Genomic DNA, 20,530 nt, shown 5'->3' with positions numbered 1-20,530 from the left:
GGGAGGCTCTGGTGGAGGTGGTTGATGGGGGAGGCTCTGGTGGAGGTGTTGATGGATAAGGAGGCTCTGGTGAAGGTGTTTATGGGTAAGGGAGGCTCTAGTGGAGGTGGTGGGTAAGGAGGCTCTGGTGGAGGTGTTGATGGATAAGGGAGGCTCTGGTGAAGGTGTTGATGGGTGAGGGAGGCTCTAGTGGAGGTTGGTGGGTAAGGGAGGCTCTGGTGATGGTGTTGGTGGGTAAGGGAGGCTCTGGTGGAGGTGTTGATGGGTGAGGGAGGATCTAGTGGAGGTGTTGGTGGGTGAGGGAGGATCTAGTGGAGGTGTTGGTAAGGGAGGCTCTGGTGGAGGTGTTGATGGGTAAGGGAGGCTCTGGTGAAGGTGTTTATGGGTAAGGGAGGCTCTGGTGAAGGTGTTGATGGGTGAGGGAGGCTCTAGTGGAGGTGTTGGTGGGTGGAGGCTCTGGTGATGGTGTTGGTGGGTAAGGAGGCTCTGGTGATGGTGTTGGTGGTAAGGGAGGATCTAGTGGAGGTGTTGGTGGGTAAGGGAGGCTCTGGTGATGGTGTTGGTGGGTAAGGGAGGCTCTGGTGATGGTGTTGGTGGGTAAGGGAGGATCTAGTGGGTGTTGGTGGGTAAGGGAGGCTCTGAGTGATGGTGTTGGTGGGTAAGGGAGGCCTGGTGGAGGTGTTGATGGGTAAGGAGGCTCTGGTGAAGGTGTTGGTGGGTAAGGGAGGCTCTGGTGGAGGTGTTGGTGGGTGAGGGAGGTGTTGGTGGGTGAGGGAGGCTCTGGTGATGGTGTTGATGGGTGAGGGAGGCTCTGGTGGAGGTGTTGGTGGGTGAGGGAGGCTCTGGTGATGGTGTTGATGGGTGAGGGAGGCTCTGGTGATGGTGTTGGTGGGTAAGGGAGGCTCTGGTGATGGTGTTGGTGGGTAAGGGAGGCTCTGGTGATGGTGTTGGTGGGTAAGGGAGGCTCTGGTGAAGGTGTTTATGGGTAAGGGAGGCTCTGGTGAAGGTGTTCGCTGATAAAAGGCTTGTGATCGCAAAGGTCATCTCACTATTCACTAAAATCATGTTAATTCTGTAACTGTAAATCTTCCCGACAATCAGACCTCCCATGACAGAGCAGCCTCACTTATCTGGCCGGTGTACCAAACATTCATATCGTTCTCCCAGACTCTTTTCCTTGTATTCATAACCTAAATAAACATAGAACTTTAAGAATAATTGTCATATCAAATGGCTGGCGAAGGTTAGTGTGACACCTGTACAATTAGAATAAAAACTCTCACGCTGAAAAACGTACTTGAATAAACTGTAATGGTTTTTAAGTCTGAAAATACCATAGCGTGATGCGTGACGTCAAGCATAGATGGAATCTATTACCTTCAGTGACCCCCGTGACCTTCATCAAGGACCTAATTTAGTCAAGAAAAGCCCTTTAAATCTCCCCCTTTTACGACCCTCAACCCTGGGACCGAGGAATTCAGGGATCCATCGAGAGTGTATAACTATGACCCTAACCTAACCCTGTGACCTGATTAAAACCTATTGTAACTTACTCATTAAACCAAATAAACATAAACTCACTCTCCCAAGCACAATAAAACACACACACACACACACACACACACACACACACACACACACACACACACACACACACACACACACACACACACACACACACACACACACACACACACACTCACTTTGCATTATTCCACTAATTAAATTTCTAAAAACAGTGATATTTCTTTTAATCAAAGTTTGATCATCAAAGGAACTAAAAGAAATTAAAGAATAATAATTTAATGTAGTGAATAAATAGATATATAAGAAATAAGTAATAACTAAGGACAGGAAATCACTAAGTTGATAAATAATGTGATAAGGAAATGAAGGAATGAACAACTAAACAGGAGGAAAATAAGGAGGGACACAACACAAGACGAAGAATAGGGGAAGAATTGGAAGAATAGGAGGAGGAGGAGGAGGAGGAGGGGGGGAAAGAATAACGGGAATAGGAAGATGAAAAGTGGAAAGAATACGGGGAATGGGAGTAGAGGGAAGAATAGGAGAAATGGGAGGAGGAAAATGAGACGGAGGAGATACAAGATATGGAAGAGGGGAAGAAGGAAAAGGGGAAGGAGGAATAGAAGGAGGAGAAGGAGAAGAAGAAGTAAGGAGGAGAAAGGGGGCAGACTACTATCTATATATATATCATCACGATCCCTTATTGATGGCTAAACCGAGGGATCAGGGGAAGGAAGGGGGAGGGAGGTGGGGGAGGGAGGTGAAGCAGGGTGCCACTCGACCATGGCACTATCCAAAAGATCCACCACGCCTTATGGTACGTGGAGGGGGAGGAGGGATGGGCTATGGAGAGGAAGGAGAGGATAGGAAGGGAAGGGATGGGCTGTTGGGAGAGAGAGAGGGACAAGAGGGATGGGCTGTGGGTAAGAGGAGAAACGTTGGTGATGGGGGGGGGGGTGGGGATGGAATGAGGGTAGTGTTAAAGTACCTCCCAAAAATATGACCAAACTTTGCTTATCCTCCCAGAGAGTTTAAATGGCCCGGGGAGGGTGGGGGGGGGCAACCTAGGCGGAGAGACATTCGGTAATTCTTTCAATGTAAACTTCAGCTCATTAGGGTGTTACGTAAAGATCTCTCTCTCTCTCTCTCTCTCTCTCTCTCTCAATGTGATAACTTCGTCTTAAGTCTCAGTGTACTTTGTAAATATTGTTCCATTAAGTGCCATAACAGTATATCATTAGTGCCATAGCATCATTCCGTAAGGTTCATAACACTATACCACAATTATAGCACCATTCCACCATACCACGAACACCAGCAACACTATAGCACATCACCACTAATATAACACCATATCACCAGCACCTCCATAACACACCACCACCACCTGCAGCATAACACAATACCAACAACACCTTCACCAACACCACCTCTATAACACAACACCACCATCACACCACCAAGTAGCCACAAACAGTTTTATTACAGGATATAAATAGGGACGTAACCTGACACAAACACAACCATTATGAAGATTATGAAGACAAAAAAATAATCCACTTTTACCAAAACAATCATGAGATGGACCTAACTCAGGGCAGGTCTGGTTACGTAAGGCTGTGTGTGTGTGTGTGTGTGTGTGTGTGTGTGTGTGTGTGTGTGTGTGTGTGTGTGTTTGACGTCACTGTAGAGTTGTTCCTCAAGGAGTCTTTAATCAAGGAAGGAAAAAGAATGGTCTGACTTGGGTTGAAGCGAGAAAGAAATGTTGGTGGAGGCTTGGTGTTGGTGGTGGAGATTGTGGTGGTGGTGGTGTTGTTGGTGGTGCTAATATTAGTGGTGGTGTTGGTGGATATGATGGTGATAGTCGTGGTGATTGTGATGAATGTTGTAGTGGTGGAGATGATGGTGATGGAGGTGGTGGTTGTTGTTGTGGTGGTGATGGACATGGTAGTTGTAGTGGTGGTGATGGAGGTGGTGATGGTGGTTGTTGTGGTGGTGATGGAGGTGGTAGTTGTAATGGTGGTGATGGTTGTAGTGGTTGTTGTGGTGGTGATGGAGGTGGTAGTTGTAATGGTGGTGATGGAGGTGATGGTTGTAGTGATGGAAATGGAGATATTGATACTGAAATAGATAATTTAGTCAGAAAAATACAGACAGTAAAGAATGCGAATAATATTAACATGGTTGAGCCAAATGAAAGCCTGAGCCCTCTTAGTGGTGGTGATGAAGGTGGTGGTTGTAGTGGTGGAGATGATGGTGGTGGTTGTAGTGGTGAAGATGGTGGTGGGGGCGGTGATGGAGGTGGCGAAGGTGGTATGGACGGCAGATGATGTCCCTTGCTGCACCAACACTACATTACTGCTTGTCGATATGCAATCAATAAATGGTTGGTAGGCAATGAAGAACACTCATTCTCTCTCTCTCTCCCTCCCTCCTCCCTCGCCTTCTAGCTTCTCTTTCCTCCTCTTCTTCATCCTCCATCTCCTCCTTTTCCTTCATGTGGTCTTCCCTCCCCGCTGACGCAGGATAAACTAAAGTCCTTTTTTTCGGTACGCTCTAAGATCCCGAGAGTGCGAACAAGTTCCTGAGATATTTGCCATTTTGCACGTAAAATACTGACGTTGGGGAGCAGGGGCGATGTTGCCGACCTAAGTTCTGCCCAATGAGGGTCGTATCTCTCTCTCTCTAACGGGACTTTGGTTGCCGTTCCTTCACTAACAACAGCTGCGTTACCTCACCTCACACCCTTCGCTATTCATTCCCTTCCCTTCACTGTGGTTTAATTCCCTCGCTAATATACACCGTGTAAAGTCCAGCTTCAAGTGGTTGGGTAAATGTGGGTGTTTCCTCCACCGTCCGCCAGGTGGTGAGGCGTGTGTCTGGTTTGTCGCCGCTCCCGCACCGTTAATTCACACATTTTGCCACCGTGTTCTGTGTTCTCTGTAGCAGTAATTGTCACCTTCCACACGCCACTACTCTCTTTATCTACTTTGTTTTTGCCTTCGTTTCAGAGGAGAGGGCAATATTTTACCGTCTTATAGAACCATTGCAATTGTAGTCTTTAATATATGCTTCTCATCCTCCTTGTTCTTCCATTCTCTCCTCTCCTTCACTCTCCCACTCCTCCCCTTGAAACCTTCTTTTACTCTTAGTTTTTTCCACTTCCTTCTCTCTATTCTCCTCTTCCGCCATTTGCTTTCCATTACAGAATATAAATAACTGGAGATATATTGTCTTCCCTGGCAAGAGTTGGGGCGCACCGCAAGAGCGAGACTCAGGCGTCGCGTCCACCACCACCACAACACCCACACCCTCGCCTGCGGGTAAACTGACAACAAGAGAAGCGGAATTCTTTGTCATCGTTTGGGTTAAGATATCGCTAAAACTGGAGGACCCTTTTATGGAATATGTAAGACCTACTGGTGTGATCTCCTGCAGAGGTTGTAGTAGATGGTCAACAGGAATTCCGATTCGTCTAACACTTCATACAGGACACGTGTAGGAAAAAACAAACATAGGTCTTTAAACGTAGATATAAACCACTCATTCAAGGGCATCTTTTCTTTTAAGATACACTGATCTACAGTGAGGTAATGTAATGCTAACATATTTACAAAAATAAGAAGGAGAAAAGTCCATCCCTAACACACACACACACACACATATACTGTAATTGTAGTCGTAATAACCACAAAACACTTCATCGCTGACACGCCACAAATCCACACTGGTCGGTGACAATACATGTAAGCTGTCAGATGTAAACATTATATGTTCTTTGATGTGAAACTAATCCTTCCTGTGTAAGTAAAATACATTGTTATATCACTTAGGTGCTGCTCTGAGATGACAGCTAGTGTGTGTGTGTGTGTGTGTGTGTGTGTAATCCCTTCCTCCATTCACCTTCCACCCTTTCTCACACCACTGCCACTACACCCACCTGTTTCCCTTCGCCTCAGCTACCACATTGCCTTCTGTACTGCAAGCGAGATGTCACGGGTTCGATTCCCGGGCCGGTGGAAGTTGTTTGGACTTACTTCCTAGCCCCCATTAGTCCCTGTTCACCTAGCAGTAAAGTAGGTACCTGTTGTAAGTCGAAAGTTGCGAATTCGTATTCAGGGAGTTGTTGGAGCTTCCAATAACTTGGTGACATAAACCATTGACTCTTCAGGCTTCTGCGCCCTTAACTCATGAGACATAAAGGCAAGCATGAACTTAGCATGCTTCCCTGTTGGGCGCTGTAAACGCTTCTACGCTTCACCTTACACAAGGATGTAGGGGGGTGCCCAATAAAAAAAAAAATTGCCTTCTCTACCAGCACACAGTTTACCACATACCTACCTACCTTACCAGTACCAACTCTCTCTCCCTCTCTCTCACACAAATTCTATTCCCTGAGTTAATTCACACCTCCAACTCTTCCCCTTTTTACCCCTCTTCCTTTAAACAGCCTCTTTCCCTCTTCCTCCAACACCCCCCTCTCTCTGGCCAGCCATCAAGACGTATTGTCTCAACATTAGGGGATATAGGTGCCCTTATTGGCGCACCGTAACGAGTTCTCGGTGTCTTCACTTTGAACGAGGCAGGTGCTCTCTCTCTCTCTCTCTCTCTCTCTCTCTCTCTCTCTCTCTCTTTGCTCCTTGCTTTGTTCGTTTCTTTCTTTTTCAGTTTCTATCTTGTCTATTTCTTTTTCCTCTGCCTCTCGCATCCTTTCTTTTTCTGTCTGTCTGTCTGTCTGTCTGTCTCATCCCCCTCCGCTATCCTGTCTTTGTTCATCTTTCTTTACTTTTAATTTTCATTCTTCCTCTCTTTAGTCTCGTTTCTTCCAGTTAAAGTTGTCTCCATGTTTAGCTCCGCAATTCACTCTTATGCGAGCTTTTCCCTCCTGAGTCACAAAGAAAAATATCCCCCTCACACCCCCGGCCTACACACCCAACACCACACCACACATCACACCACACCACACCACACCACCACTATATCACAAGTATCGCAACACCACTACTACACAAGTACCACAACACCATTAGTATAACACCAAAGCATCACTACCACAACACCACCACATCATAACGAACCACCTATATCAATAACCATCCTCCCTCAGACAGACAAGAACATCTGCACATTTAAGGCACAGAAGATCACAGCACAGCACCTCGACACAGCTTCCATCGCATGCACCAGTATAATTGTCAATGAGAAGGAAGAGGCGGCTCCTATTGCCTTAGACAGGAATTCCCATTGTGTTAGGTCGCAAGGAACAATTGTATCAGAGTGCTATGTGGATCGGGCGAGTCAGGCATTCCTCCTGGGGGCCAGTGTTTGGGTGATCCTCTCCTTGTGCACGGGCCTACTACCTCTGTGACTGGATTGTCTCTTGAATCCCACCTTAAGCTAGGGAAATTTGTACATGTTACGTCAATAGAACACGAAATTAAGGGGTTTTACTGGCTGTTCTGTGACTTCCCTGATATCGTTTTGGGTCTGAAGTTCATTTTAGTGAATCTTGGAACTTGTACAACTAGGGAGGTTAGGAGCGAGGGGGGGTGGAGGTTACTGGGGAAGGAGGAAAGTGAGAGAGATGGGAGGAGGGACGTGGTTCTTAGGGTGCCTTAGGGTATTGTCTGACACTTTTAGCTTGGATCTCTCTCTCTCTCTCTCTCTCTCTCTCTCTCTCTCTCTCTCTCTCTCTCTCTCCTATCATCTGAATGTCTATTAATCTGTCTTGTCTCTGCTTGCTTGTCTGTCTGTCTGTCCTCCACAGCGCAGTCACCAGTAAAACAATGTGGCAGTCCTGTGTGTAGAATTCTGAGTATTTTATATATAGTTATGATAATCTTACAAAGTCGTCTACGTCTCTAAGGTAATTAAAAAAATACAATTAAAATAAATCATTCGTATCTATTATAAAATATCTTGATCAGTCTCGAAATTCCTCTGTAATTCCCGATTAAAAAAAAAAAGCTATATTCACATCACCAAAATATTAAACAACCCAGCTTATTTTACCTGAAGATTAAGCAACCAAACACTAACCTTACTTAACCTAACCTAGCCTTACTTAACTCCTAACCCAACTTAATCTTACCAAACCAAATCTTACCTTACGTAACCTAACCCCTAATTAGTGTTAGGGTTGTTAATCTTCAGGTAAAATAAGCTGGGGTGACTATTCTTCAGGTGATCTTCATATACTCTTTACTAACAGGCCCACATACCATTTTTGTGAGGCACTCTCAGGCTCTCTTAAAGTGCCAAGTGAATGTGTTGGTAGTATTATAGTGTCACCCTCACCGTCACTTCTCTCCCTCCCTCATTACAGTCACCATCTTCACCCTCCACCATCACCCTCCATCAACACCATAACCCTTTATTATCACCCTTCACCCTCTACCATCATCACCACCTTCCACCATCACCCTCCTCCATCACTCTCCACCTTCCCTCCCTCCCTTCCTCCCTCCCTCCCTTCCTCCCTCCCTCCCCCCCCCACGTATCCATTTACTCCTGACACTATCATCAAGTGTCTCAGATTCCTTCCTTCCTTCTGTCCAATACGATTTTTATGTGTGTGTGTGTGTGTGTGTGTGTGTGTGTGTGTGTGTGTGTGTGTGTGTGTGTGTGTGTGTGTGTGTGTGTGTGTGTTTTAGATAGACATTTACTAATACCTTACACGGCTTTATAGTTTTATAAGGACACACAGTGGAGGAAATCTTCAAGTAACAAGCCTTTATAACTCTCGGTGTCACCTTAGCCAACAACCTCTAGTTATATCTTAAGACGCTGCCCACCTGTTGTATCCTCCTGTATCTTATAACACTGTGTCCGGCATTTACCCCCTTTATATTATGTCCTATCTCTCTCTCTCTCTCTATTCCTTACTTTATTTCTTTATTTCTTTCAGTTTCTATCTTGTCTATGTCTTCCTCTGTCTCTTCCCTATCTCTCCCGTCCTGACCTCCTTCTCACACCATCTCAGGGCGTTGACGGAAGTTTTGTAATCTCACCTCCCTCCTCACAACCCAGGTGGACAGAAACAGTTAATTACCGTACCTGGTCGAGCTGGGATAAGACTTAACTACCCGGATATTAGCCGTTCAGTGCCTCAGGACCCTGTTACCTGATCACCTGGTGGCGGTTGTGGTGAATTACAGGTGTGGTAGTGTTGTAACAGGCGTGGGAAGGTTGTGAGGTAGATGTGGTAGTATTGTAACAGGTGTGTGGGAGGGTTGTGAGGTAGATGTGGTAGTGTTGTAACAGGTGTGGGAGGGTTGTATCATGTGTGGAAGTGTTGTATCATGTATGGAAGTGTTGTATCATGTGTGGCAGTGTTGTATCATGTGTGGCAGTGTTGTATCATGTGTGGAAGTGTTGTATCATGTGTGAAGTGTTGTATCATGTGTTGCAGTGTTGTATCATGTGTGGAAGTGTTGCATCATGTGTGGAAGTGTTGTATCATGTGTGGAAGTGTTGTATCATGTGTGGAAGTGTTGTATCATGTAAGTGTTTTATCACGTGTTGCATACTGCGTAGAAGTGTTATCATGTGAAGAGCATCATGGGAAGTGTTGTATCATGTGCAGAAGTGTTGTATCATGTGTGGCAGTGTTGTATCATGTGTGGTAGTGTTGTATCATGTGTGGAAGTGTTGTTATCATGTGTGGCATGTGTTGTTTTATCATGTGTGGCAGTGTTGTATCATGTGTGGCAGTGTTGTATCATGTGTGGTAGTCGTCTAACAGGTGTGGCAGTGATCTAACAGGTGTGGGTACTTTTATGGTAGATTATCTTTCACAATAATTACCTTTACAAATAAAAAAATAAACGTAAAAGACTGCAAGAAAAAAGATAACAGCAATTTACTTCATTGTGATAAATATCTATGCGATGTTTACGACAAAAATTATCATATAATTTCAAAACCAGAGTAGAATCCCCCGTTTGAGTCGCTTCATATTTAAAGTAAACAGCAGAAAGAAACACATGAAACACAAAACAGGAATAAAAGTTGTGTTGCAGTTGCATTTGTGAGATAAAAAAAGTCGATCACACAGCTGTTAACCCAATATTAATCTGACCTACCCTAACCTTAACCTAACCTAACCTAACCTAACCTAACCTAACCTAACCTAACCTAACCTTACCTTACCTTACCTTAGCCTTAACCTAACCTAACCAAACCATAACATAACCGCAACCTATGTATTCTCAGAAGACATCTATAAAACAGGTTATACAGAAAACCCCTTTTACTTTATCTCACCTGTCACAGCTTTACTTAATATTACTTCACTTAATTGGCTGGAACGGAAGTACACAGGTAAGGACTGCCTGGATAGGTGGACAGTCAGGTGAAAATCAATATACCTACCAAACTCCCCCACACACCCCCTCCTTCTACCCCTCCTCTCCTCCCCTCGAGCGAATTCAGTGGACACAAAAATACACTGATTCAGGAATAACAACGATTCGTGTAAAAAGTGGAGGGAGGGAGGGAGGGAGGGAGGTGCAAGAGAGAGTGAGGGAGAGAAGGAGGGATGTGCAAGAGAGAAGGAGGGAGGTGCAAGAGGGAAGGAGGGAGGGAAGGTTTGGGTACAGTTCCTGATACTAATGTTAGTATGCCACCAGAGTCAATTCTTTCATCAATCACCAAGGTACTACACGGTGAGCGGCCTTATAACTCTCTCACTACCATGCCCTTCCTTCTAATGAAACACTATATAATAATTCAAGGCGCTATACCGCTATATAGTCCTCATCATTCCTATATTACTTTGAACAACTATCCTTTTCAACAATTATAAGGTATTCTAGATTAGTAAACACACTAGTGATCAACATTTAGAAATAAGGAAACACAACACGTTTTTCAATTGTAAATAAACACATCGTCTCACTTTTCGGTTCAATAAAAAATAAATAAAACATTCGTCTGTCATTAAATATAAAATAGTATAGATGACAGTATGACAGAGACAGTGCAGCAACACGTCTATACTATAAGGAGGTTTCAACACATTATTGAACTCCATGTAATAGGACTCGATTTTACTTATAGCTGTGTTACTGTAATCCTGACTGTGATCGACATTTTACGATGGAAAACAAAAGAGAATCAGTTCACCTTATGTTGCGACTGGAAACTCAGAGAAAGAGCTTGATTCTGTCACTCATAAGCACCAAGATTCTAAGTTACACATAAATACACCCAATTAACAATCTTTTCGCGTGTAGTGTAGAGTAAACTCACAATGATACAATGAGATGTATTTCTAAGGAGGTTAGTGAGTGAGTGAGTGAGTGAGTGAGTGATCATTCCTCCCTCATACATTAAAATATGGTAATTGGCGAGCTGTCGAAGCAGAGGATCTAAGCGCCTTACAACAACACGGGATAACGGATGAAGAGATATTACACGAGGCAAGACAAGGGATTGAATACCTTTTGAAGAAATGCTCAGGGAGATTGGCAGAGTTTTAAACACACGACAGGTGAGGGGGTTGAGGAGAGTGAGGGGGGGGTTAAGGGGAGGGGGGCGATCAACACGAGAGAAAATTTGGGGGTTTGAGGACTAGATACCGTGTAAACAAGATAAATGGAGAAAATAATATAATAAACAATGTAAACAAGATAAGTGGAGAAGGTAATAGCATAAATAATGTAAACAAGACAAGTGAAGATAATAAACGATGCAAACAAGTGGAGAAGTTAAACACTGTAAACATGGTAATTGAGCAAGATAAAACAATGTAAACAAGATAAGTAGAGAAGAAAACAGAATAAACACAGGTAAGACGATAGATAATGAGGTAAACGATGCAATAATGAATAGAGATATGACAAACACCATAACGAACTGTACGGACACTTAAAATTTGTATGGACTAATTTTGGACCACGTAAGGATTAGGCACCCCAGGTTAGGTGAGGTTAGGTGAGGTTAGGTTTGGTTAGGTTAGGTTTGGTTAGGTTTGGTTGTGGTCCTGTTAAGAATGGCCTCTATTTGACCACAGTGTACCCCAGAAAGAGATCTGAGGCTCCATTAGCATATGAAAAGAGATAAAGATTTTACAGAATACAGAGAAGGATTAGAAGACTGCTGAGTAAGACCTTCTACCGAGGAGGAGGAGGAGGAGGAGGAGGAGGAGGAGGAGGAGAGGAGGAGGAGAGGAGAGAGGAGGAGGAGGAGGAGGGAGGAGGAGGAGGAGGAGGAGGAGGAGGAGGAGAGGAGGAGGAGGAGGAAGAGGAGGAGGAGGAGGAGGAGGAGGAGGAGGAGGGAGAGAACGAAAGGTAAATCTAATTGGAGAAGAAAGACTTAAAACGTGATGAAGGTTGGAAGAGTGTGTGTGTGTGTGTGTGTGTGTGTGTGTGTGTGTGTGTGTGTGTGTGTGCGTGTGTGAGCCTCAACACGACTGTTTTATCAGCCAGCACAAAAATGATCTGTTGGTCGCCACATATCCACGGCAAAATAAAAGTGACAAAAACAAATAATAATAATAATAATAATAATAATAATAATAATAATAATAATAATAATAACAATAATAACAATAATAATAATAATAATAATAATAACAATAATAATAATAATAATAATAATAATAATAATAATAATAATAATAATAATAATAATAATAATAATAATAATAATAATAATAATAATAATAATAATAATACAAAATATAACCATAATAACAATAATCACAACAGTTATTCCTAGGTAAGATAACTTAACCCAAAATTTAGACAACACGAAAATACAAAGTTAAAACCCGCCTTCTGAACACCACCTACTCTCTCCATACAGTTCAGTGGTGACGTGTCCCAGATTGGCTCTTAGGAAGAATCTCAAACCCGGGACATTTTTCAAGGTTTCAGGTGGGGTAGTGGGGAGAGAACAGGGGGAGGGGGGTAGGGGTGGAGAAGGAGGGAAGGGGTAAGGGCGGGGGGGTAGCAGACCTTCCTTCTGCCCCCTCCCTTCACGCACCCAGGCCACCTGGCCAAATATTTTCCCACGCTACTGAAATTGAAGAGTTAAAGTTGCCTTGGTATATCACAAATCTCTCTTTTGTCTCTTCTTTTATCTTTCCTTTATCTCTCTTTCTCTTTCCCTGTTTATTCATCTCTCACTCTCATAAAAATACAGTACACACACACACACACACACACACACACACACACACCAAAATGCAATAAATAAACCTAAATATAGTAATTACAGAAATATAAACAATAATAGGATAAGAAAACATGAAGCTGCCAATATTCTGGGAGAGCCGCCATCACCCCATCATCCTAGCTCCCATGACCCCACCATCCTAGCTCCCATCATCCTAGCAGCCATCGTCCCATCATCCTAGCTGCCATCACCCCATCATCCCAGCCCCATGACCCCATCATCCCAGCTCCCATGACCATCATCCTAGCTCCCATCATCCTAGCAGCATCGTCCCATCATCTACTCATCCTAGCTCCCATGACCCCATCATCTCTAGCTCCCATGACCCCACTATCCTAGCTCCCATCATCCTAGCAGCTCCCATCCATCATCCTAGCTCCCATCATCCTAGCCACCATCATCCCATCATCCAAGGCACCATCATCCAAGGCACCATCATCCTAGCCGCCATCACCCCATCATCCTAGCAGCCATCGTCCCATCATCCTAGCAGCCATCGTCCCATCATCCTAGCCGCCATCATCCTATTTTGCCACTGTTATCATTCATTAATTTTAGTTTATTAAGGCACCATAGGCAGGATATTTACTTAACTGATATCTGTTTACTTTGGACACCACTATGAGGGCGTGATGGTGATGATGGTGGTGGTGGATGGTGATGGATTGTGGTGGTGATGATGATGGATGGTGGTGATGATGGATTGTGGTGGTGATGATGGATGGTGGTGGTGATGGGTAGTGATGATGGATGGTGGTGATGATGATGATGGATGGTGATGATGATGATGGATGGTGGTGATGATGGATTGTGGTGGTGATGATGGATGGTGGGGGTGATGGGTAGTGATGATGGATGGTGGTGATGTTGATGGATGGTGATGATGATGATGGATGGTGATGATGATGATGATGGGTAGTGATGATGATGGGGCGAATTAATGATGACGATGATGATGGTAATGGGTGGTGGTATTGATAAGGTGATGGGGCGGGTCAGTGGTTGTTGATAACGAGGATGATTGATGATGAGGTGAGAGGCTGATGACAAATGATGATGATGATAACGATGATGAAGGCTGACTGGGTGATGATAATGGGAGCCACGGTGGATTGTTGAGGTCTGCCACTTTAACTTCGACCTGTGACCTGACCCTTGACCTGAGACTCAACAAGGTGAAGTGACCGTAGTCAATGGTGTTAAGGAAGAGATTTTAACGCATTACAAACAACAACAACATAAATAAATAAATAAATAAATAAATAAATAAATAAATAAATAAATAAGGGTGAACAAAACTGATAAATAGCGGAGTTTAACCCACACTTGAAAGAACCAATAACTCTCTCTCTCTCTCTCTCTCTCTCTCTCTCTCTCTCTCTCTCTCTCTCTCTCTCTCTCTCAATATTTAGCGTCGTTGCAGCATTCACTTGGGTGGGTGGATGCCAGGGAATAGAGGTGGAGGAGAGAGTGGGTGTGGGATAGTGGGTGGAGTAAAGGAGAGAGTGGGTGGAGGGGAGTGGGTGGAGTGGAGGAGAGACTTGGTAGAGGTAGAAAAGAGGGGGAGTGGTGGTGGAAGAGAGAGTGGGTGGAGTGGAAGAGAGAGTGGTTGGAGTGGAAGAGAGAACGGCTGGAATAGAGGAGAATGAGTGGGTGGAGGTGGTGGAAAGAAAATAACAGTGGAGTGGGTGGAAGTGGAGGAGGAGAGTGCGAAGGTGCAGGACTGGAGACATAGATGGAGGAGAATTAGTGGAGATAAGAGGAGAAAGACTGTTGGTGGTGGTAGAGGAGGAGGGAGATAGTGAAGATGGAGGAGAGAGAATAAACATGGAGGAACGCCTGAGAGAGAGAGAGAGAGAGAGATGTGTGTGTGTTGTGAAGATGCAGTAACGGTCGAGGGGGTGGAGAGCACGGATGGAGGAGAGTGTGGAGTAAGATGGAGGGCAGAGAATGGAGGTGGAGGAGAGTTATGGAGAGAGACGTGGATGTTTGATGAGATGGAAGAGTTGATGGATGGAAGATGGAGTGTGAAGTGGGGGAGAATGGACGACAGGGGAGGGTGAGGAGGGAGGATGGGGGGAGGAGGGAGGAGGGGGTGAGGGAGGGAGGGAGGGGTGAGGGAGAGGGATGAGGGAGGGAGGGGAGGGGTGAGGGGTGGTTGGGGGGGTAGCCCTTGCGAGCCATTCTTGAAATACCCTGGATTTGTGAGGGGGGGGCGAGAGAGAGAGAATGTGTGTGTGTGTGTGTGTGTGTGTGTGTGTGTGTGTGTGTGCATTGCCAAGATATTATCCTATCATCGTAGGTCAATCCTTCCTTTACCTACTGTATACTACTTTCGGTATAATTTGGTTATATTATGTTGATAAATGACATCTTAAAGGAAAGAGAGCAAAATTTACCACATATAAATTATTCCCATTATTACCTCCGCATCCAGCCCATACGTGCACGAACTGATCGCTATAAGAACAGCCCAGTCCCAACCATTGTAAAAATTATCAATAACTTGTAATAAACCAGTGTATTCACTCCCAGTAAATACTACTTCCTGCACTGTCACTATGTTGAAATGCCCTGTAGTCTGAGCTTTACCCCATCTAGTTATTATATATCTTATTTATATCACTTATGTTATTTGTATATTATTTGTAATTAGAAACTCATTCCCCAATTATGTAACTGAATATTTTCAGCCTTCTGGCTGCCAAGCTCTTTTAATAAAACCGTTAATTATTATTATTATTATTATTATTATTATTATTATTATTATTATTATTATTATTATTATTATTATTATTATTATTATTATTATTATTATCACACACACACACACACACACACACACACACACACACACACACACACATATGTAGTTTTGCGAGAGTAAAATAGTGAGGAGGAGAAAAAGACAGTAGGGAGGAAGGGACGATGGTTGATGAAGAGGCGAGGGGAGAACTGATAAAACTGGGATGAAGTAAGATGATGAAGAAATAGAATGGGGAGAATAAGAGGACAGAGAGAGAGGGATAGGAGAGAGAAGCAGTGCGAGAGGGAAGAGATGAAAAGACGAAAGTGAAAAAGAAGGAAAGATCAAGAATAAAAGCAAGGAAACACGAGGGAATGGGAACAGAGGAAGAGTTATGAGATGGAGGAAAGAAAGAAGAGAAAGGAGAGAAGAATATAAGGAAGGATGAGGAGGGGGAGAGAAGGGGGAAACGGGCATTATAAATGGGGCGATCTAGGATTCAATGGGCAGGCAGCCGTGGTGATGGGGGGGGAACGAGGAGGGGGATGTGGGAGTGGTGGTGGGGGAGAAGGAAGATTTGATTGTAGTGAGTAAAATGGATGTGAGGGAGAGAAAAATGAGGGAGATAGTGGGAGAGGGGGAGGGAGAAGAGAGGGAAGGAGAGGGAGGGTAAGGGAGATGAGAGGGACAGAGGTGGTGGATAAAGGGGAGGGAGAGGAGAGGGAACGAGATGGTGGGTGAGAGAGGAGAGGAGAGGGTGGTGGGTGACAGGAGGAGACAGAGGGAGGTTGTGGGGGAGGGAGGAGACGAGGGGAAGTGGTGGTGGGAGAGGGAAGGGGGAGGGAGGGTGGCAGTGGAGGAGGAAGAGAAGAGTAGTAGGGAGAGGAGGGGCGAGGGATGAGGAAGTGGAAGGAAAGAAGGAGAGGAAAAAGAGAGAAAGAAGGGGAGTTGGGGGAGGGGGTGAGATGAGGTGAAAGGAGAAAAAAAAAGCGGTGGGTGAGGAAAAAAAGGTGGTAAGTGATGGAAGGGGAAAGGGGACGGTGGAGGAAGAGAGAGAGAGTAAGGATGGAAGGAGGCGATACGGGAGGAGAATGGAGGAAGAGGAGGAGGAAGAGGAGGAGGAGGAGGTAAGGAGGAGGAGAGAGAGGGGGGGAAGAGAAAGAGGAGGAGGTGGTCCCCTACTTCTGATGGCCGCCATGATCTCTAGACGTTTTAAGAGACAGCAATGATTTCCACACATATGGAATGGAAAACTGATGAGAGAGAGTGAGAGACGATGTAATGTAAACGAGCTCTCTCTCTCTCTCTCTCTCTCTCTCTCTCTCTCTCTCTCTCTCTCTCATCCTGTTTACACCGGAAACTCCATTACTACCCCTCCTCCCCTCCTTCACACCTCCAAACTCTCCAATAGTTAAGCATCAACTATTAGCAGTTTGGGAGGAGGTTGGGCTAGTCCACGCTCACGGCCTGTCAACCATCAGAGAGGACGTCTAACTTTTTAACTGAGGAAAATTTGGGGGATCACTTGAAGATTAGCCTGGCCAGCAGCTTATTTCACCTGATGATTAACCAACCTAACATTAACCAAAACTAAACTAATCTTATAAACTAACGCTAACTTAAGTTAATCTAGCATAACAAACAAACCTAACCTAACCTAAACTAACCTAACCTAAACATTATCTTACCTAATCTAACTTAACTACCCCAGATAGCGTTAGGATGTTTAAAAATAGGTGTGACCCCCCTCACCACTACACATCTGCACCATACCACTATACACCTGCGCCATACCACTCCATACCTGCACCATACCTCTACACTCACTCACTCACTCAGAGACACAAACACACCTGACCCACATAAGATAATCATGACCAGGCGACAGTCATATACCAGATAACTAACTGTGTCTGCCCACACACCTACCCTCGACATGTGTGTTTCACTGTGTATTTCACCGCCTCAGCACTGACTTGATCCCCTTCTCTGACCCCGTAACCTTGACCTCTCCAGGATAACCTTAATCCAGCCACCACCTTCAAGATGCTCACTCTGCTGCGTAAGTGAAGTGCGTTTGTCAACAGTCTTATGTTGAAGTTGTGCTGCGTCACCCATAAATTGCCTGAGTCACGAAGGCAAGCATGAACCCCGCATGCTTCCCTGTTGGGCGCTGCTTTAAACGGTTTTGCGCTTCGCCTTGCACATAATGCAAGGGGTGCCCAATAAACTAGCACTCTCGCGAAGCAAATCTGAAATCTGAAACCCATAAACACCTTTACACACACACACACACACACGCGCGCGCGCGCGCGCGCACGCCTGTCCATGCTTGGACAGGCTACAGGCATGGACTACGGAGAACAAGGTCACCATCATCACACCAAAACCGTAGTAATGCACATCAATACCGCCACCACTCCAGTGCAAGCTTCAGCAGTTACAGTGGGTGCCCATCCTCTCCAGTTAGTGCAGTCTGCCAAACTCCTGGGTGTAACTATAGACCACAAATTGGACTGGAAGGCCCATGTAAACAACACAATCAAGGCAGCCTCGTACCGACTCTACATGCTACGACGACTCAGGTCACTTGGGGCACCCACGCCAGAGCTGAGGACTTTCTAAAACGCATTTATTCTCCCAAAATTAATGTATGCGTCACCAGCCTGGTCGTCTTCTCTATACTCTACCCAACAACGTCAGCTAGAGAAGGTACAGAAGAAGGCCTGCAGAATCATGCTCGGCGCAGACTACTCCGGCTACAACAACGCTCTCTCCACCCTGGAAATGCCATCCCTCAGTGACCTCCACTACCACGCACTAGCAAGGTTTGGCAGTGGACTACTGCACCATCCTCTTCATCGCCAGCCACCTACTGCCGCCTGCAGTCCCCCGCCCACCTCGCGCACTCCGCCACTACAACAAAATTCAGCCCATAAGAGCCCGCACTGATAGATATAAGAATAGCACCATCCCATCTCTTGTTAAAATAATGAACAGCTCCTGATTTATGTACTGTACAGCAATGTAAATGTATTGAACGTATATTATTATGTTTAAATCACATGCAAGTTTGTATATTTTCAGCCACCCACTGCAACTCTATTAATAAACCGTTTATTATTATTATTACACACACACATACACACACACACACACAGTCAGGTTCTTGTCAACATTGAACCTCTTAATACGGACAAAGATCAACTCTGGATTGTTCATGTTTTCTTGAATCCAGATATACCACTTATTGTGTCCTTGGGATCATTTGATGACTAATCAGCGTAACACTAACCTAAATTAACCTAACGCCTATCTAACCTAAAGTAACTTAACCCACCACTAACCTAACCTAACCTACTTTAAGCCAACTTCTCTCCCCAGGTGGCTATAGGGTGATTAATCTTCAGGTGATCATCTTTTGTCTCTGGTCCTCCCACAAGATTAATACTACAACACGTCCTCCATATTCACCAGCTTCTCCCTCTACCCAACAACCCCTCTCAGAAAATCCCTGTCTCCCCTCACCTTCATCCAGTAAGTACACCACTCCCCTGTCATCTGCCAATTCCCCTCGTGTCTGTCATTCCCTGACCCTCTTGCCCTCTTCAATGCCCTGGTGAAATCGGACGCAATCTGCTGGATCTCAGATAGGAGGTTGAAGGACTGTCTGGCCGAAACTGTCACTGCCATATTGGATCACGTCTGAGTGCCTGGTTATCCCAAAAGGATCTGCCAGTCCTTACAGGCCATAACCTAACCTAACCTAACCAACATAGCCCAACTTAACCATTGGTGTTTGCTAGATTAAGTTAAGTTTTGGTCTAGTTGAACTGACAAACACGCACAGTAACACCTATAGACATACAAACACACGCAAAAAAACACACACGATAGGCAGACATACATACACACGCACGCACAACCTTTTGCCTGCCATGCTCTTTCAAAAAACCGTTAAACATCATCATCAACACACACACACACACACACACACACACACACACACACACACACACACACACACACACACACACACACACTCGTTGCAGCAGTGTGGTGGGGATGATCACTGTCATATGATCCAGCTACACTTATGAGTCACGATACACTCGCCACCAGCCACGGCCCAGACCTACACAAAGTTCCCATCATAAATGATTCCCGGAACTTTAGATGTGAGAACGTATATAAAAGAGTGACTTAAGCTCAAGTTCACCAGAAAAACAAGTTATATTAATAGTACACTGAGACATTATCTTCAATAGCCGCCGCCACCAAGGAAGGAACCCAGACCCAAGGGAATAACATCAGAAAAAAATATAATGAAACTCCTGATGAAATTCGTCAAAATAGACTCCCTCTGACCACTGGCGGTCAACCTCCCATCTCCAGCACTGTCAAAGGAAGAAAAACCCCAAGAAACTATTCAAGTCAACCAGGGAACTGAAAAAAAAAATAGTTCAAACAAAAGCACTTCAAGGACACGACCCTCAGACGACCAGTAAAGGAGAATTAATAAACCCCAAAACATTGACACTTTTCTGGATACTGGTGACCCAAATAGGACCTCTGCCAGTACAGGAAAATGCCACTAAAGACCTGAAGAGAGGAGCCCCACGTAGAAACAATACAGGAAGTAGTTCAAGGAAGTAGAAACTCCACACTAGAATCAGTCGTAGAATTTCCAGTTTCCAAGGGGTGGCTGGAACAGTCCTGGCTAAACAGTGTAATTACGGTAATAGCGTCCTCATCTACCCCAGAGGGTGTGGGCGGTGGTGGGGGCGAGGGTCTTGCTCCTTTAATGAGTACAATGGCCAAAAGGAAAGGACAAAGGCAGATCAACACTGGGAAAAAAGAGAAGAAAGGTGGGTTTTAGGAGGAGGGGGGTGAGGAGGGAGAGAGGGAGAAAGAGAAGTAGAAAGAAATTTGGGTGGAGAAGAAGGGAAGGAAGGAAGAGTTATTTTGGAGGAGGAGGAGGAGGGGAGGAGAAAGACAGAGAGAGAAGAATAATGGATTGAGGATCCATTTCACTTGTCCCAGTAATTACATCAGCAGTATCCTCGGTTGGTACAC

This window comes from Homarus americanus, unplaced genomic scaffold (genome assembly GCF_018991925.1).
Source record: "Homarus americanus isolate GMGI-L3 unplaced genomic scaffold, GMGI_Hamer_2.0 scaffold11022, whole genome shotgun sequence".
Taxonomy (NCBI): domain Eukaryota; kingdom Metazoa; phylum Arthropoda; class Malacostraca; order Decapoda; family Nephropidae; genus Homarus; species Homarus americanus.
This window is presented reverse-complemented; position numbering follows the sequence as displayed.